A 24291-nucleotide genomic window follows, 5' to 3' on the forward strand; every position below is an offset into this window, starting at 1 on the left:
TTGCCACAGCAGCATGTTTCTGGCTCATGGTCAGCTTGGTGTCCACAAAGACCCTGGTCCTTTGCAGAGCTTGTTTCCAGCCAATTGGCACCCAGCGTGTGCTGGTGCATGGGGTTATTCCTCCCCTGACGCAGGACTTGGCATTTCCCTTTGCTGAACTTCGTGTGATTCCTCTCTGCCCAGTCTATCATCCTGTTCAGGTCCCTCTGAATGGCAGCACAACTCCTGTCAGTTTTGTATCATCTGCAAACTTCATGAGACTGCACTCCGTCCCATTGTCCACATCTGTTTAACAGCTCATATGAAGATTTTAAGCAGTACTGGCACCAGTACTCACTGCTGGGGTAGACCACTAGTGACTTGCCATTAACTAAACTTTGCGCTACTGATCACAACTTTCTGGGCACAGCCACTCAGATAGTTTTGAATCCATCTCTCTATCCACTTGAGCTAACCTTTATCAGCTTGTCTCTATGGATATTATGGGAGACATTGTTAAAAATCTTAGTAAACAACATTCCCTGCTCTCCCACCATCCACCTGCATCCACCTAACTGTAGAACACTGTCAGGTTGGTTAGGCATTGTTTCCCTTTCATGAATCAATGCTGACTACTCTAGATTACTTTCTTGCACTTCATGTGTTTGGAAGTGCATTGTAGGAAGTTTCTCTCCACCACCTTACTAGAGACTGAGGTAATGCTGATTACTCTGGTTTTCCCCAGGTTTTCCTTCTTGCCCTTCTTGAAGCCAGGACTGACATTTGGTCTTCTCCAGCCTTCAACGACCACGACCTTTCAAAGATAATCTAGACTCGTCACGTAATGACATCAACCATCTCACTCAGCACTGATGGGTCCAGCCTGTCAGGCCCCATGGGCTTAGGTGTGTCCAGTTTAAGTGCTCCATTGGCCTTCACCTTGTCCTCCTTCCTGTCCTTCCTGGCTCCAAACCTTTCCTCTGATTGCAGGTGCCTGGGATCCCTGCACCCTCTTACACCAGTAAAGACTGACACAGGGCACTGAGTAACTTGGCCTTTTCTGTGTCTGGTGCCACCAGTTCTCCTTCTCCATTGAGCAGCAGGTTCATGTTTTCCCTAGTCTTTCTTTGGCTATTTATGTACTTACAGAAGCCTTTCCTGTAACCTTCACATCCTTTGTCAGACTCAACTCCAGGTCAGCCTTGGCTTTCATCCATGCAAGATCAGACAACAACTTTATACTGCTCCTGGGTTACCTGCCCCTATTCCAACTCATGTATATTTCATGTTCGACTTCACTCAGGAGCTCCTGGCTCATCCATACAATAAGCAGAACTGACTCCCACCACCTTTGCTTGATTTCCGGCTTGTTGGGTTGGACTTTTCTTGAGCTTAGAGGTCACCTTTTTATATCAACAAGTGATTTCAGGCTCCTCTTCTTTCCAGAGCTGCAACCCATGGGACTTTTCCAAGCAGATCTCTGAAGAGATGTATGGACTAGTATCGGTGGCTGCTGTGTTAACAATTATTTCTTTCTCTCAGCACTTATTTTCTACTATTTTGCTAGTTTATGAATTCGTGTGAATCTAAATGAAATGAAGTTTTCATTTCAAACACTGGATATCATCATGCCAGTAACGTAGGATATCCAACATTGAAAACTAAACCCAAAGCAGAGATGAAGCCTAATTTTGCATTTTATATACATTTTTACAGGTTGGCATGGTTTCAATGCTTTTTCATTTTAGCGCCCTTCTTATATATTGAAATATTTAACAGAAGAGAAACAAAAAAGAGACAATACTGTTTAAAGAAATCTTGGGGTGTGCAGAAACAGAAATATATATCAAAATAACTGTTTGCATAATTATGATATAAACAAGCTGCAATTAGGATGTACTTATCATTTCATTATACTGCTCATTATGACCAAAATATCCTATTTGTTCTCCCTCTTTAAACAGAAAAAAGCAACCTTATTCATGAAAGCAATTCTTTACAGTGTTTCAAAAGGAAGCTGGAACTGGTAAACACATGTTCTTATGGGAAATTGCCATAATCTTGACTACATCCCAGCAGGCTCTGAAAATATTTCTCACAAAGTCTCTTCTATAAAATCTAGAACATATGTACAAGAGACTATGTTTCACATCCTTTTAAGGAACTTGCTAGATTAATTAAGAGAGCATCACTCTTGCATTTCCTTTCAAATATCTGCTTTTCACTACAGGTATTCTGCAGTATTTGTTTTCTCTCCTATTTTCATGATTTCTGCACTTTGTCAATCTGTGGAAGAGGCCATAAAAGTTTACATCTACACACCCCACTGATAGCATCTTATAGTCGTCTTCTAAAGCAGTAAGGCCAACACATAGGCTATTGATAAATGCATTTCATTATGTTTGTACCATTAAACTCCTACCATTCTTCCAGGACAATTATCAGAGAAATCGATACAGTTGTTATTTTTTATGTGGTTGTTAAGAGGTTTTGAAATTGATCCTACAGGTTTTTTATTACTATTGACATCAAAAAGAACACAAATAGATCAACACAGCTCCCTTACTAATTGTCATTCAATTAAATATCTATAAGCCATTAGGGACATGTAAAAGTCACAAATTTCTGGATGGGGAACACCAACATTGATGAAAATTTTAAAAAACTTCACCGCTTGAAAATTGTAGATCACTCTTTACAATCTAAAATGGACAGCATGATTTCCTCCACTATTTTTTCTTTACTACTTCTTTTCTGAGTTTTTATCCTCTTGCATCAAACAAGGTATTCAGTTAAAGAAAATGAGACCACATGAGACATGGAAACACTCTGAATGCAGTCAGAGAAAAATGCAGGAAATATCTTGAACTTTTTAATCTAAATATAGATCTTTCATATTCCAAATCAGACACCTAGCAAGTAGTCTTTCTGAAGAGCTCTGTGATCCAGCATCATCTATTGTAATTATCTATTTTTACCAAAACCAGAACCAGTAGCAGCCAGAACTCTGCCAGGACTACTGTCCATGTAAAGCATGCATCATGTTCTCTCTCAGCAGCTATATTTTCCAGAATTCTTAACAGACAGATGAAAAGGCATGCCTCACTGTCTCCCACTAACTGGAGCAATAACGACCTTTATGATTTGTGCAAGTTTAAGTTAAATGTTTTAAAGATAGCACAGATAAGGAAACGGGATGGGTGCACTTCTGCCCTGTGTAATTTACTACATTATTTAAAAGTGGATTTAGAACTCCTCTTTTCTGATTTATCAGTATTTTACTCTCATACTTATTTTGTATTGGTAGAAATAGCTGCAAAAAATGCAGGAGGGAGAAAGAAAAGAATTCAGACCTTTAATGAACATACAGGAATTTATAACCAATGCCCTCCATGTTGAAGCATCACAGATGGTAAGATTAGCTTTTAAACCAGTGTGTTTTCCTTTACACATGCAAAAATATTGCAATAGTATTTTTAACTTTTTGGATGTCGGTTGGCCACAATGACTTGCTACTGCAGTTGGAAACTAGACCACAAATGTCCTACCACTAAAGTTTAAATCTATCTCCTGGGTTTGACTCCACACACTATAAATTACTAAAACAAATGGGAAAACTTTTCATTTACACTTCTGTTACTTTCCATCCAGGACTCTAATCTCCAGACAACTATTCAAACTGCCGTGCTCCATTACATGTGACTCTCTTGAAGACCAATATTTAAAGTGCTCTGTCTTAAACGACTCTAGCTACTTCTGTGGGTGTCACTGTTAATTAAGGACACATGGAAAGGAAATGAAGGAGCCAAAAAGCAGTCTTGTTGTCTGGAAAAACACCAGAATGCATGGACATGGGTGACAACAGTAGGAAAAATCAGAGCTGGATAACAGGAAATGTTTGCAGCTGAGAGAAACAGTCTAGTGCCTCTTGTTCAAACATATGAAGAAGCTGAATGAATCAAAAATCTGCCTCGAATGATTTTTTTTTCTTTTTAATTGAAAAATGAAACTGTTTAAAGTTTCAAAGGTAACAGGAAACCAAAAATATGAGCAAGGGTGGGCCTTTCAAAACTGTTAAAAGCACATTGTATTTTCTTTTTACATATTCTACTCAAGCTTCACTGAACAAGAAATCATTCATAGAGCTATCAAACCATGTAGTGAGCTAGACAGTGAAAACCAGGAAGTTTAATAGCTAAAGATGACCAGATAGGGCCTGGTGATAAACCAGACTGGGGCACCAGAAACAATACACAAATGTATTGACTGATTTGTAAGTAAGTTTTTTACTCAGCAGTAGCTTCATTTTTGCTCCATACCACTACATTTCTCTTCAGAGGAAAGAAAGCATGCCAAAACCAGATGGTTCTGATCTCTGTTAACTATCAACTAATACCCAATTCTGATTCCTAGCCACTGGCCTCCACAAGTGAAAATTATGCAACCATATCACTCAGGATGACCTCTGAAAGGGACTGCAATTTGAGATACAGAAACTGTATGCCCAAGCTGCTTATCATAAAAAGAGAAGGACTGAGCTCTCACCATTGAGCTATCAGCTTAATTTCCAGGCTCCCCAACTCCTCCACCGCCACTGAGATAGCCTGTACTGCACTCTTGAACTCTTTTCTAGTAATGACTCTTGGGCCCACCAGGAACAGCTGTTACGTTTAGTACAATCTGTTGACAGGGATTATTGAAAGAATGCATGGCCAAATACCACAATCTCTGTTTTTTCACTAAAAATTACAACAACCAACATTTCTACTCCTACTCCTAGGAGGGTGTAAAAGAATAAAATTAGAAACTGGGAATACATCTATCCACTGAGGGAAGAAAAAAAATTGAGAACATTTGGCAGACAGCAGCTTAGCTTCACAAGCAAATATTTAGTTATCCGCAACTGACAAGTAAGCAGAAACACTGATTGGCTAGATTTGGTTTAAAATCTGTGCAAGTAATTTACCATCAATGTTATAATGTTTAGTTTTCAAGTAAACAATATTGTCATAGGAAAGCTTGTGCTTGTGGATAATAGCACTATAATTTGTAGTTTTATTAACATAATTTTCTGCATCTATAAAGCAAATCATTGGTCTTGGCATGCGACCAAGTTACAAGTGTAGTTGCTTTACTGGGAATAAATGCAGTTGGCTAGGCAGTATTGTAAGACATATGCTGAAATGAGCAACAACACTCCAGGTAGGATCTGTCTCAATTTCAGGAAAAAAAGACAGCTTTAATACTGTTCAGAACAAACGAGCACCAGTTGCAACTGTTTAAGAGATTATTCCTTTTAAAGCAGCTCCAATCTTTTCCGTTCACTTGTTGCAAGGTAAAGGGGCATTACATCTAGTGAGCAGGGAGGAACAAGGATTTCCTGGTTCATATATCCTACTAAACAGAAGAAAGCATTGCCAATGCCAGAATTTGGATTGTGGAATACTGTCAAAGTTGGAACCTTATGTGGTCCAGGATGTTCATATGGTGTTCCAATTATACAGATGATTCACTGATCTTTATCATAGCTGTACAGTCTGAAAAGGAACTCTGGACTGCAATGTCAGTTCAGCACTTAGCTGCTACTAACAAATATGATCTCAGGTTGTTTGTTATCTAGTAAATCCATCTTCCAAGAAGTATATTCTTGCTACTCAAAAGTCAGTTGTAACTCTCACCAATGCTCTTAGAAGATGAGAGATGATGTCTTATGATTCCAGAAGAAACCTGGCTGGGCAAAGAAGAGAGCTCATTGTCTGCAGCTGTCAAGAGTCCTTTGCTAACTGGTGATTCAGGCTCATGTAAAATACGAATGCCCCTTATGTCATCACCATCAGTTCTTTCTTGTGAATAGTTCTGATATCATTGTAAAACCTTATGTGAACTACAGTGAAGATACTGTGCTGAACAGGCAGTTATTCACACATAGAAATTTTGCAACTCGACTGCCTGAAAAACAAAATTGAGTTTAGAGAAGGCAGAATAAGAGGGGCAAGTGAATTCTGAACCTGCCTGAAATCCTGGATCCAACAGGATGTCCAACCCTCATCCAGAGCTGTGTTCTCAAAGCTCTGACTGTTTATGATGAATTTCACCCACTTTGGTTGTTCAAACACTCAAAGGTCCAACAGTTTCACAAGTGCAGATGAGCAACTAAGTTTTGTAGCAGTACCACAGTGGATTTGCAGAAACGCATGCAGAGCCATAAGAAGTGCTGTGGAGTCACACAAAGAAACTACAGAGAGGCTTATGGAAGAGTTCTGAAAAGAAACTAGGCACATCTGTAGAACCATAAGTGGTAAAGACAATAGTCTCTCCTCTGTTAGATTCAAAGAGCCCATCATCAAAATACTTATGAAGCCACATTCTTCCCTGCAAGATGACTCAACTTTTTGTTTGCCTGCTAGTTAGTTAAGGCTTGTACAAATTCTCTTAAAATGTAGCAGGACATTTTAAGCAGTTATTTCCATCCTAAGGGAACTGGATCTAAGTCAGATCTAAGCAAGATCTTTCAGAATCAGCTGGCAGTCTCACTAGGACAGAAAATACACTGTTGTGTACTACACAAGTAGATATACAGAAACGAAGAGTGCATATAACAAGTGATTCTAGAGAATATCACACTCTATCTAATATGCTACAGAATCTAAAATTCAGATTTACACTAAACAACCCAACAGGATTTGCTGCTAATGCAACTGAGATTTATCTACCTGCCTGAAAACCAGAGCTGCCAGATCAGCCAGTCTTCAAGGCTCAACTCAGGGGCAGGTACTCGCAGAAATCTGAAAAGCTTCCTTTTCAGGGTCTAGGGAAGAGCAAGCCTGGATTATCCTCCCACTTTCACCAATGAATGACCTAACAGTTCTGGCATCAGCTGCGCTGGCTGCGAATCACCATCTTTCTCAGCCAGGACAAGGTGCTTCAGAGTACTCCATAGGGTGTGAGTGAGGGATGCAAAAAAAGATTACTATCTCTTTCTTAATGTACACTAAATTCAGTTTTCAAAGCAAGAAAAATAATTACTTCCTACGCTGTGAAGAATTATGGTGATGTAAATGCTGCATTGGTGATTTTTTCACTTTCTCAATTTTATGGAAGCAATTTCCCTTAAAGCACGTTATTTATTATCTTGCCATCCTGGAGGCCCATGTCTAGAAAAACTGTAATCTGCAAACATTTTTTAAAGATTTTGTAAGTGCTGTAATTTTCCAAGTATCCTGTTTGGTTTAAATGCCTCCATTTACAGGAAAAGAATTTTTGCATTTGTTGGTCATGCTGAAACTCGTGTTTTCTGTGTTGCAGTTGGAGATTTAAAATAGGTTTAGGGGCCATTATATTATCCTACACCTGTATTTAAAACATCATTTTCACTTTCTCCCCCATCACAGCAATCAGTCTTGACATGTTTTAAGAATTAAAAAAAAAAAAAAAAAGAAAAAAATGCTTTCCTTAATTTGCACTCTGAACTGTTTCAAAAGACAAAAATAAAACGATTGATACTGCAATATTTTCTTATGGAGGTTTTATTAAGATTGAATTTATAATTAAACACTATCCCCCTAATCAAAACACCATCTGAAACTGAAAGATCTCAGCAATATGTAAAAAACATCTCTGTCCAGAAGGCCTATGAAAGGGCTTTTTCCTTTGCTTACTGAAATGGTTAAGAAATATAAAGGGTATAATACCAATGAATGGACTAAAATAAAACAAAAACAACTGAATCAAAGGAAAAAAATTACATATCCTATCAACCTATGAACAAGATTAAATTAGAGCAGCAGCACAATCTGGAACAATCAGTAATAAAACAGAACATGTACAACAGTGGGAAATCTGCCATTGATATATTTTGGAGCCCTGAATATACAAAGGCTCAAGTTTAAATTGTGCAGCTAGTAACTAGTTCATTGTACCTCCTCTGTGCTTTTAAAAATATTTTCTTAATCAGAGCTACCAAAAAAGTCTTCAAATACATTTGTTTTGAGTATCACTAATTTAACGCCAAACCCAGGTTAAAATAATACATTCACATACAGATCAAGAGATTGTGTATGACATAACTTTCCATGGAAAATTATGATTGAGCAGAAACATCAGGAATTAACTCTTCTTTTTTTCAGATATTTTAAAAATGCTAAATCTGACCAGAAAAATCTTGCTTAATAAAGTAAGCCTAAAAGATAGTAATCTTTTTTCTCTATTTCCTGCAAAATTCTAGGGAAAAAAGCTGTTTCTACTCCAAAGTGTGACTCCTTGCACACACAGTATTTGGAATTACTGGGAAAAGCCCACTGCAAATTGAATTTATGACTTTACAAGTGAAAATACAGCAGCTGAACTAACAAAATCAGGTTGAGTGTTGATTTTATTTTTTTTTTTTATAGCTACCTCTTATACCAGTAAATTCTATGGCAGAAATAAATTTTATTCCATATTACCTATCTGTTCTACCTATCTGTTCTATGCAGGAAGTTCATAAATGTGAATCCTCAAGAGGCTTACGCGCATCACCGAGAACAGTAAAATGAATGGTTACACATCTGCAGTCTGAACTTTGAGATGAATACAAGCAAATTGCAAATGCACATTTTTCAAATGATTGCGCCCATTATTTTCCACTGACTCATGATTGCTGGCAGAAATGAATAATACATTTTAATACAGAGTAGACATTCAACAATCACAAATACAAAGAGTATGTATGGGTATATATCCATCTTCTATACATACATAATACTAAACCTATAGGTTGTCATCTGGTTTTAATACTAAAACACCAAATAATTTATAATGCAGAACTGTAAAATATATATATAGAACACTGCATCAATCATGCACAAGTACTTGAGCTGTTCAACATTTCTGTAAATCCTCCATTAAACTTAAATTTGAGACTGAACCAAAGACTTATATGGATCAAGTCATGGTTGCTTGGAACACTGAAAGAGACACATAAAATGCTGTGCTATTTCATGTCAAGATTATTTGCATTTCACTTCATTATTTCAGAGAATATTAGTGACTGAAATACGCTGCACTCCACATTAAAGCCACTACTTACTCCTTTTCTTCAATTCAGGAGGCAACTACTAAATGAAAACTGGAAGATCAGCTGACAGGACTCCTAAATTATTTGACACAATCAGTACATTGCTAATGTAAGCAAAGAGCGAGCAGAGCCTTGTGCAGCTATTCACTAATATTGTCAAATAAGAAAGAAATAACTACTTGAATACTAAGGATGTCTTGCTTTGCGTTTCCACGTTTACTGTGAAGCCTCATAACATACCATGAGCCGTTAGTCCACACAACGACGACTTGTTCGCTATGGAAAACAGACAGATAAATGAAAATTCAACCATTATATCCTGAACGGTGGCTGAAAATATAAAGCCCATGTGTCACCTAAAACCATTCTATAGTAATGTAAAACTTTACAAACGTAAAGAAATGACACGTGAGAAAGTGTGTGTGAGTGTACACACTGCACTTGCATTTACTTAAGCAAAACTTCAGACACATGCATTTTTTTGAGAATTAAACATAACATTCAGGAAATTAACAGTTACATATGATTCCAAATCAACTTCAGAGTGACACATACAAATACGGATGATATTTTGCTTTAACAACAGTTTACTCCAGGTACAATTTGAAAAGTACTGTGCCATAAAAGTGTTCTCAGCTTCTGAAGTCTTTTGGCAAAGGCAATGAATATTCAACATCTGCAGGGCTGTTGCAAGTTCACGAACTACAGAAATGAAAAAGATGCCTTCTTTTGGTAGCCTAGTTCTTGTGTAAAAATCCAAAAATAATACACCCTAGTAACGGCATCCACAAGGAACCAGACACTTGGCCCCGAAGTAAGACAGAGCAGTAAAGGGCTTATGGCAACTACCACTGCTAATGTAGGCTCCAGCACTTGTGTTAGGATGAAATCAAGCATAGCATAGCTCAGCCTTTCCAAATCATGCGTTGGTTTGGGGGGAGGTAGGGAATTCTGTGTCAACATCTTTAATAAAGCAGATGTGACTCATTGCACTCTCATTTAAAATCAGAAACTGAGGTCTCTCCTTTTTCCACTGAATCAACAGCAGAAGCACTGGGCGCAGTAGCACTGGGGCTGGGATTCTTCAGAAGTTTCTACTCTCAGTACAATCAGTTAAATTAAATCATAGAATCTGAAACTGAAGTTTTGTGACACAGTGCTCCAATCCTGGCTTTGGTTTGCCTCAGCACCATGCAACACCCTTACCTTATCTTTTGCAGTGGCACCAATCACAGAAAAATGTGGGATTAATTTGATCAGTATACCATCCCCATAAATCTTCTTAAGATGCTTTTTTCATTGAAGAACATATTTCATTTATAAGTGTTGTTTCAATAAACCAAGTAATCTGAGATATCTTTGCTCAATGTATTTCGAAAACTGAAAGTACCTGTTAGGTCATGTTGGGTTTTGCCTTTTTTTTTCTTTTTTATCATTATTCTTAGGATGAGAAAAAGGCATTTTTCAAACACTTATCTGCATCTTTCATCTTCTCATTTAAATTCTTCAACCCAAATTCAATAATCATCCATCAGAATTTCAACACCTTGTAGTCCCACAGTGGTCTGTTCAATTACTTTTAGAAATATCCTGGGAAAGAACTAATGCCAAATGGTACACTCTAAAGTTTGTAACATTTAAATGCTGTATTTGAAGTATAAAATTTAGAACTTGCCTCATTTACATTTGCCTGCCAAAATATATATCCTGCATCTAGTCCCATGATGATTTTTTGCTTTATGTGAGCTTTAATTATAAATTCCAGGGAAAACTCCTATGTAAGTTACACTCCCTGCAAGGGTCATGATATATCAAATGTATCAACCATTTATGTGAAGTCGATGCACTGCGCTGCTCATGTGTGGAAGGCAAGTTTTCTATGCAACAAGGGCCAAACCACTTTCCTATTCTGTCCTTGACCATCACTCTTTTATTTTCTTTTTTCTCAGTTTTGGACAACCAACTCTACCATCCCATCCTTTGCACACTGAAATTCTCTAGGACATTCAGCAACTAATCTCTAACAAACTTTAAATTTCAGAGTGAAACTTCCTATTCATGCAAAGTGGGTTTTACTCACAGTCAGGATTTAGGGCACCAGAGGGTAACCAACATTACACATCCATTTGGTACGTCAGCCAGCCTTGGGCAGGGTGCATCACACAGAGCATACATCTGGAAATGTTGTGGCCATAGGCCAAAAAGCAAACCTTGAACTCAACAACTCCCTCAAAAGAACTCATTCTCCTTGTCACTCAGAACAGCCCACTTTCATTTGAGGCTACTTGAGGAATCACACAAATTTGACTGTATTTTATATGAATACCTGAATATTACAGGTATTTACTTTAAAAGCAAACTTACTATTAAAAAGCATTTAACAATTTTACTGCACATATTAACTTTTCTCATAAGTAGCAATAGCACTTGACCATTAGTATCCATGCAAATATCTTTATTTTGACAAAATTTAAATAAGGAAAGGACAAAAAATTGTCCATTTTTCATATCTTATTTCCTACACATAGCCTATGATGTTTGGCAAAAATTCTTAGAAACTAAACAGTGTAAACTACTGTAAATGTAAGCACTGTCAAACAAGAACTTTTTATTTCAGTTAAGGCTTGGGGAAATTGGAAAATTCAGTGATGAACAGCTGAATGATTGTTGAGAGACATCTATGGCCCTGAGATCATGGGGAGATCCCTGTCTTCTGAAATTGTCATTATTTTTTCATTTAAGAAATCAGAAGGATTCTGCAACTGCACTTCTGCAGCTATACAATGCTATACTACTATCCATAGTAGCATACTCCTATCCAATATTATTTGTTTTAAGTAATATGGGCAGCAGATATCACCCAATATCAGCGCTCTATTGTACAGATATTTATGCTCTAACAAAAGTGGTGGATGCGATGGTATCAGAAATGCCAAGTACAGGAGTAGTAATATTGTTTCAAACTGTAATTTTGTACTGTTTCCTGTCAGAGATTCCTGAAACCCTTTACAAAAATTGAATTACATTTTTGAAACTACATTAAAGAAATAAACCTCACTACATCAGAAACTATAATGTTACAAAGACTATGCATAGGGACATTCATTTGCTCGTACTGATTTTGATACAGAATCTAACTGAAGGATCACACTTTCACGTCTTACAAAAGGATATCTACCTCATGCAGGGCACAACCAAAGCTACTCAGAAATATCAGGTAGCGATTTCCATTTCTCGTTTTCCCCTACCCAGCATTTAGCTAGTCTAAATCTTAAGTATTCTGTTTAAGCCTGTATGGAAAATCATTTATCTCTTTACTGCTTTTTCAAGGATGCTCATCAGTATTGCCCAAGCCTTGGTGCTAGAGCTCTGGAGGTCATCTGGTCCAACACCCATGCTCGAGCAGCATCAGCTACAGCCAGTTGCCCAGGACTGCATCCAGGTGGCTTTTAAATATCTCTGAGGATGAAGACTCCACCACCTCTCTGGGTAACCTGTACCAGTGCTTGGTCAACCTCATAGTAAAAAAGTGTTTCCTGATGTTCAGAAGGAACCTCCAGTGTTTCAGTGCGTGCTTGTTGCCACTTTTTCTGTCCCTGTGCACCACTGAAAGGAGACTGGCTTCATCCTCCTTGCACCCTCCTTGGAGGAATTTGTACATATTGATGAGCTGTTCCCTTGAGCCTTCCTTCTCCAGGCTAAAAAGCCCCAGATCGTAGAATCATGGAAACACAGAATGGTTTGGGTTGGAAGGGACCTTAAACATCATCTATTTCCACCCCCCTGACCAAGAAGCAACCTGGCCTTGAACATGGTCAGGGATGGGGCAACCACAGCTTCTCTGGGCAACCTGTTCCAGTGCCTCACCACCTTCAGCCTATGCTCATGTGAAATGCTCCAATCTCTTACTCATATTTGTGGACTGGTGCACATCCCATCAGGACCCACAGATTTATGTATGTTCAGTTTGCTGAAGTGTTCCCTGTTCTGACCCCCAAGGTACATCCTCCTTGCTCTACCCCCAAAGGCTTGTTAGTAAAGGCTGAAGCAAGGAAGACATTCAGTACTTCCACCTTGTCCACGTCCTTTGCAACCAAGTTCCCCATATCATTTCTTTACTACATTATCTATGTGCCTTCTAGCTCCATTAGCAAATGAACCAAGGGTATCTGTTAAACATCCTTGACCATCACACAACCTGCCAAAAAGGTGGAAGAATGAGGACAGCACAAAGTGGCTTTCCCATTTTTTAATTTAAAAGCTACCAACTATGAAAGTGCTGACACTGTTCAGCAAAAAGGATTAATCTATTTCATAGTGAAAAATCATTTCATAATCAATCTTTTCATAATCATTTTCATAGTGAAAAAGATCAGGGGCTGTTAGATCTCCATATTACAAAAAGATGTTGCTATTGACAATTCTGCTACTGTACTTTCCTAATGTATTTTCTTCTCATTTTATAGGTGGATACACGAAACGAGTTATATAATTTATTCAAGTCCATGTAGTGCTAGAAACAGGCTTAGCTAGCATGTGCCTGCATTCTTTTTCTCCATCCGGTGAACCAAGGCTGTTCTCTTTCCTCTGAAAGGTGTCAAGGTCACTCATAGGAAATAGCTGTTTTAAATAACTGTTTAAGGAAAGATGAGGGGATATTTTATTTCTTTCAGTTCAACCATTTATCTAGAAACAAAATATTTTCTTGGCAGGTAAGTAAGCTGCAACATTCCACCAGGCTGAAAAGCTCAGTTTCACCTTACTCCTCTACGGCCTATCTCATGTCACAGAAACATGTGCCTTGTTAGTCTATTTCGTATTCCTCTTTTGTTTGACAGTACTTGCTTTTATGTGAAATATTTCTGTAGAATGAAAAATGTGCATGAATTCATCTTTTTATGTCCTAACTTCAATTTTCAAACCATGCTTTTCCCCCTGTCTTTGTTAAATACTTTGAATACTGCACACTGAAAGAACTGAATATTCAACAGACCTTTTCAGATTACACTTTTAGGTACAGGTCAGTTTTGCTGTTTTCTGAGGTATTGGTTGGTTGGCTGTTTTTTCACCAGGTTAGGAAAGTGTCTTTCTGAATAAAAAAAAAAACCTCATGTGCAAGTATACTTGTAAAACTTCCCTCTTACAACATGGAACCTTAATTGAAAGCACACTTCACTGACAAAACTATAGAGCAACTTAACAACTGATCTGACGACAAAGCAGGAACAACCCTTATGACACAACAAACCCCACAAGAAACTCTTAGTAGTGCTGGGCTCTTCCTTGAAATATAAAAAACACAAAAACCTATTACTTTTCTTAAAAATACATTCAAATCCTCTTAATAACTGATCTGTGTTTTACATATGACAACTACTTTACTGTCATTGTTGATATTTTTCATATAATTTTACAAGCGGTTTTTTTTCCACATAATTGTGCTTTAGATTCAATACTTTCATAAAGAACATTTTAAAATGCCAACTTTCTAACATTGCTCCATCAACTTGGTCTCTCATTTGGATTTTAACACTTGCAAAAAATGTGTGGCCTGGATCTGGAGGTTTTTCAAGGCTGAGAATAACAATCAAACTTTGAATAGAGACTATAAAATGAATTTTTAGAGTAGATAATTGCCAGAAGTCTCTCCAATACTCCACTGCCCTTTCTGTAACTCCTTACAGAAGGGAATTAAACAGTGAAATAACTGGCTAAACTCTATGGAAAAGAAAACTAGACTGTCTCAGTACAAAGAATAAGGGACTCAGGCCCAGATGCAGAGCATCCACTGACAATGTTGCAGGGAAGCAGTGGGCATGCAGTCATGAATTTATGTAAGCATGTGTAGGAGCATCCACAGTAGTGTTAATCTAGACAGCACAGTTAAAAATGGCAGTGAAGATAGATGAAAGCAGACTTCAGCATGGCTTAACAATCTGTCCAGAAGGTTTGGACAGCCCTCTAGTAAGTCTAGGCTGTCACATCTTCACATCACATATAGATCAAAGCTAATACAGATACGTCTGCATGTCCTGCAACCACACTACACAGCTACAGTGTAGACACATCCAGAAATAGTGCTACTGTAGATATGTTCATCTAAAAACTGCATTTGCAAAAAGTAAAGCCTGGGAACATACCATAAAGCATATGGGACATGATGAGGAACATATGCTGGAGACAGTGTCCATGTTGTTAAATTATATTAGTTGGGCTAATTCCTTTCCCTACACAACATGCTTTCCTTGTACTCCTGGAAGACACGATAATGTGCTGGTTGGCCTTTCCTGTGGGGATTTGCAGAGTCAGGCCAGATTAACCTGATGCTTCATGTACAATGGCTCACTCAGCTTTACTGTCTAATGAGCAGACACAGCCACACTCTAGAGGCAGCTGGAGGCAACCATGTTCCTAGAATCATAGAATCATAGAATGGTAAGGGTTGGAAAGGACCTTAAGATCATCTAGTTCCAACCCCCCTGCCATGGGCAGGGACACCTCGCCCTAAACCACATGGTCCAAGGCTCTGTCCAACCTGGCCTTGAACACCACCAGGGATGGAGCATCCACAACCTCCCTGGGCAACCCATTCCAGTGCTTCACCACCCTCACTGTAAAGAACTTCTTCCTTATATCGAATCTAAACTTCCCCTGTTTAAGTTTGAAGCCATTACCCCTTGTCCTACCACTACAGTCCCTAAGGAAGAGTCCTTCCCCAGCATCCTTATAGGCCCCCTTCAGATACTGGAAGGCTGCTATGAGGTCTCCACACAGCCTTCTCTTCTCCAGGCTGAACAGCCCCAACTCTCTCAGCCTGTCTTCATACGGGAGGTGCTCCAGGCCTCTTATCATCCTCGTGGCCCTCCTCTGGACTCGCTCCACCAGCTCCACGTCCTTTTTATGTTGAGGACACTAGAACTGTACGCAGTGCTCCAAGTGAGGTCTCACAAGAGCAGAGTAGAGGGGCAGGATCACCTCCTTCGACCTGCTGGTCACGCTTCTTTTGATGCAGCCCAGGATACGGTTGGCTTTCTTGGCTGCAAGTGCACGCTGCCGGCTCATGTTAAGCTTCTCGTCAACCAACACCCCCAAGTCCTTTTCTGCAGGGCTGCTCTGAATCTCTTCTCCACCCAACCTGTAGCAGCGCCTGGGATTGCCCCGACCCGGGTGTAGGACCTTACACTTGGCTTGGTTGAACTTCATAAGGTTGGCATTGGCCCACCTCACAAGCGTGTCAAGGTCCCTCTGGATGGCATCCGTTCCCTCCAGCGTATCAACCGAACCACCCAGCTTGGTGTCGTCGGCAAACTTGTGGAGGGCGCACTCAATCCCACTGTCCATGTCACTGACAAAGATGTTGAACAGGACCGGTCCCAACACCGATACCTGTTATGTGTAAACTGCACTTGTTGCTCTTCATAAAGTACCGATGCCAGATGCTGAAGCCCTAACCTAAGCAGGCATATTAGTTATTTACCGTTTCAAGGCTAGTTATTTCAGAAGAACGTGATACCCACAGTGCCTTTATCCACTACTGCTGCTATCAGGGGCAGAACTTACCGTGATGCAGAAACTCAGGAGCTGATAAAGTACTTCAAATTCAGGACCTCCTCCCCCGAAATGGTGGTCTGCTGTACAGCTGCAACACTATATCCTCTATTAGCTACAAAATACAAACTACTACAGACGCTATTGGGGATAGCTTACTACCATTTGTCCAGCAAGTGACCAAAGGGATTTACGTATGTTCTTAAACTGACTGTATAATGAATGATTCGCTCCAGGGCGATTTTGTGTGCATTTGCTAAATCATAACCAGAAGACAAGTTAAGAAGGAATGCAGCTCTTCAGCACGCTTAAATGCCTTATGAGGACAGTATAAAGACACAAAAGCTAGCCTTGACTCAGACAATTAAAGTTGTGGTAGGAATCAGATCACAGCAGCGGGGATTACATATAGGCTAATTTAGCATGGGAAGAAGAAAGCCAGTGAAATTAACGAAGTTCTGGGCATGGGGATAAAAATCCCTTGGGGCTGCCTGTCTCTCTGTGGAAACGCTGAGCACGTGCACAGTCGTCCTCCACTTAGTTGTCCAGACCTGGGCATCTCAGCATCCGACCACAGCTAAACTTCCAGTCATCGGATAGTGCTGTTCCAGCCATTTCATCTCAGATCTGATTTGTGAAGTGCTTTACTAGGAAGTCCAGAGAGGCAGTATTTAACTCCTCCACATAGGCAGCATCACAGTAAAGAGCAGAAATACATTTTCTATTACTCTTTGCTAATGCACTTCATCTGTGACCCCCGAGAACAACTATAAGGAAGTGGGTGAGAGTTTAATTGCTGTGTTCAGTCTTAGAGAATGACAGCTAAATTTGTCAAGTATGGTGTGAAAAACCTACCCATTAGACTGACAGTATCAATGCTTTTGGAAGCATTACTGAGCAGCCAAGATAACTGCTAAATCTGTGTAATATACACCAGTAGCAGATTCATATTGCTGAACAATAAGTAACAGTTTTATATTAATCTCTCAGATTTTGGTGCTCTCAAAAATCTGTTCGAAGAAGTGCTGCATTGAGCTATTTGTAAACAGAGGCTTCCTCAATCTAGAATTAAGAGTCAACTTATCACCAAAAGCAGTATCATTGCCACTTATCAAAGATACAACATGGTACACTAACACAAACAAACATTAATAGAAACATACTGATTTAAATGCAAACCCTCCAAACATTAATTTTTGGAACTGCACCATGTACTCTGTAACAGTATATCACAAATTTGGTTCTCTTTTAACTTGCAACTAATTGCTTTGACAGTATTTTTTCCAAGATCTGTCCTGTTCAATCATAACAGCACCTACTGTTATCATTAGACTTTACAAAGTATTTCTCCTTTTCCTATGGAAAACTTAAAATGCCATACACAAATAACTAATGCAAAGATGTATACAGAGAAACACAAACTCAGCTTTCTCAGGATTATGCCATTAAATTGCTTTAAGCAAATACTGCAGCAAAAAGTTGTAGAAAGTATTATATTCAAAAGAACAGTGAAAAGCTGAATGCTCCTTTTTCTGCCTTGTTGCTTGTTCCATGGGTACACCACCTCACTCCATTCACATCTACGATAAGGATGCAGATTAACTTAAACATGAACATGTTAGTCAAGTGGTCCTGGTAACTACGATTCTACACATATGAAGTGAAAAGCATTGGTGGACTTCAAGATTATAATATTTATTCAAAGTTGCTAACATTTAGCCACCATAAATCCCTTCACCTCTAGTTTAAAATCTGGTTTAGGTTAATGAAAAGCAAATAATTAATCATGTAAGTATAACTTAATTTCCTGGTGATTCCATTCTGTAACTCAAGATAAGTTTTTTGCCCATGTCCTAGCAACAAGCACAAATATTGTGCTTTATCCAGTGCTCAATGTAAGAATTTGCAAAATGATAATATCCCAGTATTTAACATAATTAGGACACATACCTTAAGACTCTTTGAATGTACGAGAAGATAAATTAATATTCTTAGACTGATAGAAGTGTGGGTCAGAGAATATGACATGCAGCTTGCCAGCACTCTTCTGCTTCTGTGTGCACTAAATTTCACAGTTTTATTTTGCTTTATTTTGTTGGATTTTTTTTTTTGTTTTTAAAAACATCTTGGATGGTGTATTTACAAATATTGAAATAAATCTCTCACCTTGCTGACAACTTCAATATTTAAAACGTCAAGCCAATTCAAAAGCAATTCTTGGGCTCTTCATAAATTCACTACTGTTACTCAGCTGGAACCTACAGCTTCCCATACAAAAGGCAGAATATTTACAGTTGTATTTTAGTAAAAGGGAACACAAGATATGTACATGCATGTATAAACATGCCAGCAGTTATACGTTATTAGTCTGAGCAGTTAAAGGTATTTCCTCTTTCTTAACAAAATGCCAGTCAGTACGGCTGGATCCTGCAGAACTACTACATGAATGAATAACCAGCAGAGCAGTACAGCTTCAAATCATAATCATGTGCATACCCTGCCATGTACATGTGAGAAAACTATGCAGCAGAGCCTGATTTTTACTCACAAATTTAAACAGGTTTGCTAAAATGGGGGGGGTTGAAGGGAAGTGTTAAATTCCTGATTAGAATTTAATTTTAAATAGTGAGTTCCAGATTGATACAGTAACAATAAAACAGATGGGAGAGGAAGGGGGAGAGGATTTATGCACAAGGAGAGGTCATGCAGTACACTGGACTGAGTTGAAAAGATAAGTGAGACAATGCCTTTTTCGCAGCTATAAACAAAGAAAAACGATGCCAGCAGTTTGACTGCAAACAAGAACTGGGGAGGAAACTGAACTGAAAAGGAAATGCTTACAGCAAACCCTAGAAACATAATGTTTCATTTTAATCCAAAAAATATATTTTCAAGTGTTGCTCAATAGTTCTTTATAAAGTGCAAATCAACTGCATTCATATTAAAAATAAGCTTTTGTAAATGCTCCTTACCATACTAGTAAATATAGCTAATGAAGGATGGCACCAACCGCCAAACTATGGCAGCTGAATTGTACTTCCCTTTGATATCCCTAAGATCTTCAGACCTCTGAATCACTCAGAGTTTTATTTAGGAAGATGAAATTACAGTTCCACCTTAGACAGGTAAACAGCAGGTGATATTTCTACCACAATAATTAATTAATTACTTTTTTCCCTGCAGTTAAAAACTCTCTTGGGACCTTAAATCAATAAGGTATCTGATGCATATGTTCTATTTTCTTGTTTCCAATGGTTCCACTGTGAATATAAATCTACCGGACAACCACATTTGCATTTAAAGACAAATTCCCTTGTGTTTACTCTGCACCTGCTCCATGTAAGCCTATCTTCTCTGCCTCCTTTGAGAAATAGGCAGATCTGCCGGAAAAAAAGAGAGCACAGGCAGAACGCTCCTCCAAGTCCTCTTGCCAGTTATCTAAGCATTATTTCCTTTAGCTTAATTATGGTCCTATGCTGACAGCATTTGAAAAGAACAACTATTTGCCCTTTCAAAATCCAATGCTTCTCAACTTTTTTTAACATATTTTTCAACTGGACAATGAACATAATCACTCTATATTCTAACCAATATACATTAAAGCATTGGTAAATGGGTTTCTTACAAAGACTTTCACCTGAAAAATATGAAATTTTCTTTATTTTGGTTAGCATTACTTAACATGGGTGCATAAGGAAGGATAAGCATAATCTCCTTCCGGCATTTTACCTTCAACTTTAACCTGAAATAGATGTAGGTTTATTCTAGTAAAACCAAAATTAAAATGATAATTGTTCCCTTCTCTTCCCCTCCTTGCTCCTGTAACCATGCTCGTGATTCATGGGTTGCTTCTGCAGCTTCATGCATGTAATCAGAAATGGACACAGGTGGAAATAGAGCTCTATTGCACATCCCATCTAGTCAGTGGAAATGTTTATAAACCAGGCAAGCAGAGGGAACTTGCCACATCCCACAAAGGCTGCTGGAACCACTGGTCTATGTGCTTGTGAGGTGCAGCAATGCCGCTCTATGCACATATGACACCAAACGATGCCACAACTATGAATACCATCATCCCAGCACTATTGCCAACATGGTTTTTGTGCTGCTGCCCACGATGGCTGGTTCCACCCACGAGGCTGCCCCCGGCTGTGTGCTCCCCTTTCTTGCTGGCACCTCATCACAGTGTGGAGGCAGAGCTACCCCCATGTCTGCATTTCAGAAGACAGAAACTAGAGCAGCTGTAGCAGTGCTGTGGCAGTTTCCCCTTCCTGGTTGTAATCAGGCAAGTGTCCAAGCAGGACAGAGCTGTTGTGGGTGTAGAGACAACAGGGGCTCGGGATGTTCTGGAAGAGGACTGTGCAAGATGGAGAGCTGTACCAGCGAAGGCAGTATCTCACCTCAGGTACCTGTGGGATGGAGATATCTTGCACCTACGGAATTTGCATGGGGATAGTTAATCGTCCAGAAGACCAGACAATTGGGAAGCAGTTCCTAATTTCTTGAAGCTCTGCTGATGCCTTGTCAAAAATGGTTACAAAAATTTGTAGATATTTGGGATTATGGTTTTCCAATCATGGAAAAAATAAATGCAAAGTAACCTATCGTTTATGCACAGTACTCAGGGGAGGGACTGCACCTCCAAAGGCAACACTCCGTCACCTTGTCCAACCAGTCTTTTTTTTACATGCAGCTTTTCATAAGCTCAGAAGCTGGCCCCAAAGAATCACATCATACTTACCATATGACTGTCATCGGACAAAGAACAGTATGAAAAGCAGCAGTTTCCATCTAATATAATTTGCTGTCTTCTATATGACTTCCTTACCTGAAAGACTGCCCATCTCCTTATGCCAAAATATCACCTAAAGTATTTTGAGAACTCCACACTGAATTATTTGCTCAAACAAGGAGATTGTTTGGTGTTTTTTTTAACAGGCTGCTCTCTTACAGGCTCCTCGGATTTGGAGATAATTCTTCACTGGTCCCTTCCTCTGATACAATCCTATTTTACCCACTTTTTTCCAGCAAGTTACATGCCACATTTGCTTTCTGCAGTACACCGAGTCAATGACACATACCAGAAAACACAAAGACCTGAAAAATGACTGAACTGGTTTAAGATGTCGTTAAGTGACTGGGTGATGTGGAACAGTCAGTCTTTGACACACAAAACTACAGAGAAATGAAACATACCCCATCTTACAGAGGGAGCCTTCTCACACCAGGCATGGGCAATATGCCTCTATGTAAATGAAGGAATACCTAAAGGAAAAGTTACTATACAATTTTGGAACTGTAAGTGTAGTAGTGAGACAGGTTTCTTCTTGACAGCTGGACAGGTGAAATTCTAATTGTTTTAGTCACAAGAAAAACCTTTCTCACTGTTTGAACTCCTCCCTGAGCAACGCCTCAAGCCTCCTCTGAAGATGAGGTTTCCAGCTTAAGGTGCAAAATCTTCAAAATATGGCTCCAGTACAGCACCAGGCATGCTTGCAGTACAAAGACGGAAGTGGCTTATCATGTTCAGCAGGTAGCCCATGAGCTTGCTGCAGAGGATTTTAGGGTGAAGAAGCTCATGTTTATGGATGGTAGTAAGCCAATGAGTCATATCATTTATGGCTCTTTGGGAGTGCTAGTAGTACATACACCTACTAAATACAGTAAGGGACTAAGAAAGTCTGCTACAGCATGCTGTGCATGGCTTAAATATCTGCACTTTATTCAGCCAGGAATTCCTGGCTGCAGGATTGGAAGTCTTTGCACAAGATACAGGGTAATTTTGATATTCCTGTGCTACGATTGTATCTCCTTCTTCAGCCATTTAAATATCAAAAAAAGGGTCCAACTATCAAGTGATTCAGCTCAGAACATATTTTTTTAAAACTTCTAAAGTTATCTTCTGTGGCTGGGTCACTGCAGTGTACAACAAGGCCATGCTTTCAAGATTTTCTATGAAAACACAGGCACTGGCAGGTTTTTGGTGAGTTTTGGGGTGGGGGGAGGCTTTCTGAGAAGCAGTTGTGACTGATTAATCTCTCTTTAAGAGCTGTGGCTGTAAGCCAGCCATTGAAAGTGCCATGAGGTGATAACATTGACAATGAAGACTGAGACTATTTAGGAGCTGGTTTGTATCCAGTACCATTAGGACATAATCCTCGAGCTCCCCTTCATATAAACTGCATTTGCTCACATCAAAACGCTCGTTTGACCCCGGTGCTGCAAAAAAAACCGCGGCCTTGGACTGACCCAAGGAGCAGTTTTTCTACCATACAACTTTGCATTTGCTTCCCACAGTTACACACATGCAACTCCTACTTGATTTTGCTCTAGGCTTTGGCGAGCCCCGGTGGGACGGAGGGTGTTGAGGGCTGCGCCCGCCAGGGACGCCGGCTCCGAGCGGAGCGGGAGCAGATCTGCGCCGGCTTCGGATGCCAGCGGGTTTCGCTGCGCTGCGAGGGGTTCTGCAGCGGCACTCGCAGAGCTGACATCACGTATGTGCTCAGACCCAATAAAACCCCCGCGTTCAGCCCTGATTTCATGCGGAAAGCACTTCTCCGGGGCGGGCTGGCGGGGGCCGGGGCTGGCACACACAACCGCCCTTCCTCCCGCTCCCGCCCCCCGGCCGCCGCTCCCGCCGCACGGACACCGCCGCTCCCGGATCCCCGGCGACGGCCCGGCGGGGGGAACCCGCAGCCGCGCCGGGCGCCTCCAGCGCTACCCGCACCCGCCGCAGGGGACCCCGGGCCCGTCCCTGCGCCCCTCCTCCCGTCGCGCCGGGGGACAGCGGCGGCAACAAAGCCCCTCGCCCGCTCCGCTCGCCTCACCTCACCCCTCTCCGCTCCGCTCGGCCGTTCCACGGCAGCCGCGGGGTGATGGAGACGGGGGAAGGACCCAGGTGCCGCCTCTCGGCTGCCGCCCCCCGCCACTCCCCGCCGGCGCAGGCAGGACTCCGGCTCCCGCCGCCCCGCCTCCCGCCCCTGCCCCTCCACCGGCCAGCAGCCGGCGGCAGACCGGGGGACGGTCCCACCGCTCACTCGCCTGCCCGGGCCGGCACCCGCATCCACGCACGAGCACTCACCCGCCGCGCCGCGCCCGCGCCTCCTCCCGCCTCGGCGGGGGCCTGCTGCGTCACAATGTCGTCGCGCTCCGTGGGTGCGGGGCGCGGGGGGCGCTGCCACGTGACCGGCGGTGGGGGCTGTACGGGCGGCGACACCCCCCGTCCAACGTCAGCCCATCCCCGCCGAGCCCCGCGGTGTGCCCGCGGTGGTGGTGGTGCCCCCCGAGGCGTGCCGGTGGTCGTGCCCCCTGCGGGTTTGCGGCTTTAGGGAGCGGTGCCCGCGGCACCGGAGCCGTCGTATCGAGTGGTGCAGTAAAAATACCTGAAAACACCGAGTTGAGTCCGCGCACATCTGTTTAAAATAAAGTTGGTGGATTTGGGGTGTTGGGGGGGGCGGGGGGTGTTGGTGTGCTATAAAAGCTGGAGCGCGCCGCTGCAGCCTTGCTTGCCTTCCCTCTGGTTGACGCGGATGGGGCCGGTGGCACCCTCGATCGCCTTCGCGGGGAGCAGGTCTCACCTGCCCCGGTGATTAAGCCGTGCCTTCGGTTACAGCGCTGGGGTCAGCAGGACTGCTAAGGGTGCGCTGGCCCAGCCGCCCTGAGCGCTCCGTGAGCCCGACGGACTGCGACCCGCCGGGCCTGCGGATGGG

At 41.1% G+C, this 24291-nt stretch overlaps 1 protein-coding gene across 8 annotated transcripts in view; it reads right to left on the reverse strand.

Moving 5' to 3' along the window:
- The window catches only part of SNCAIP (synuclein alpha interacting protein), an 86399-nt gene extending 62666 nt beyond the window's left edge, over positions 1 to 23733 (reverse strand). For 5 of the 8 annotated variants that reach the window (XR_003989154.1, XM_030470141.1, XM_030470139.1 and 2 more), the window contains exon 1: positions 23410 to 23500. The gene's annotated coding sequence lies outside the window, so the exon portion shown is untranslated. Of the gene's footprint in view, positions 1 to 23409; positions 23501 to 23663 lie in introns of those variants that run through there. The other 3 variants (XM_030470138.1, XM_030470142.1, XM_030470137.1) reach the window with 3 other exon arrangements.
- Between the last annotated feature and the right edge of the window lie 558 nt (positions 23734 to 24291).

The sequence above is a fragment of the Strigops habroptila genome, chromosome Z (genome assembly GCF_004027225.2).
Source record: "Strigops habroptila isolate Jane chromosome Z, bStrHab1.2.pri, whole genome shotgun sequence".
NCBI classification, from domain to species: Eukaryota; Metazoa; Chordata; class Aves; order Psittaciformes; family Psittacidae; genus Strigops; species Strigops habroptila.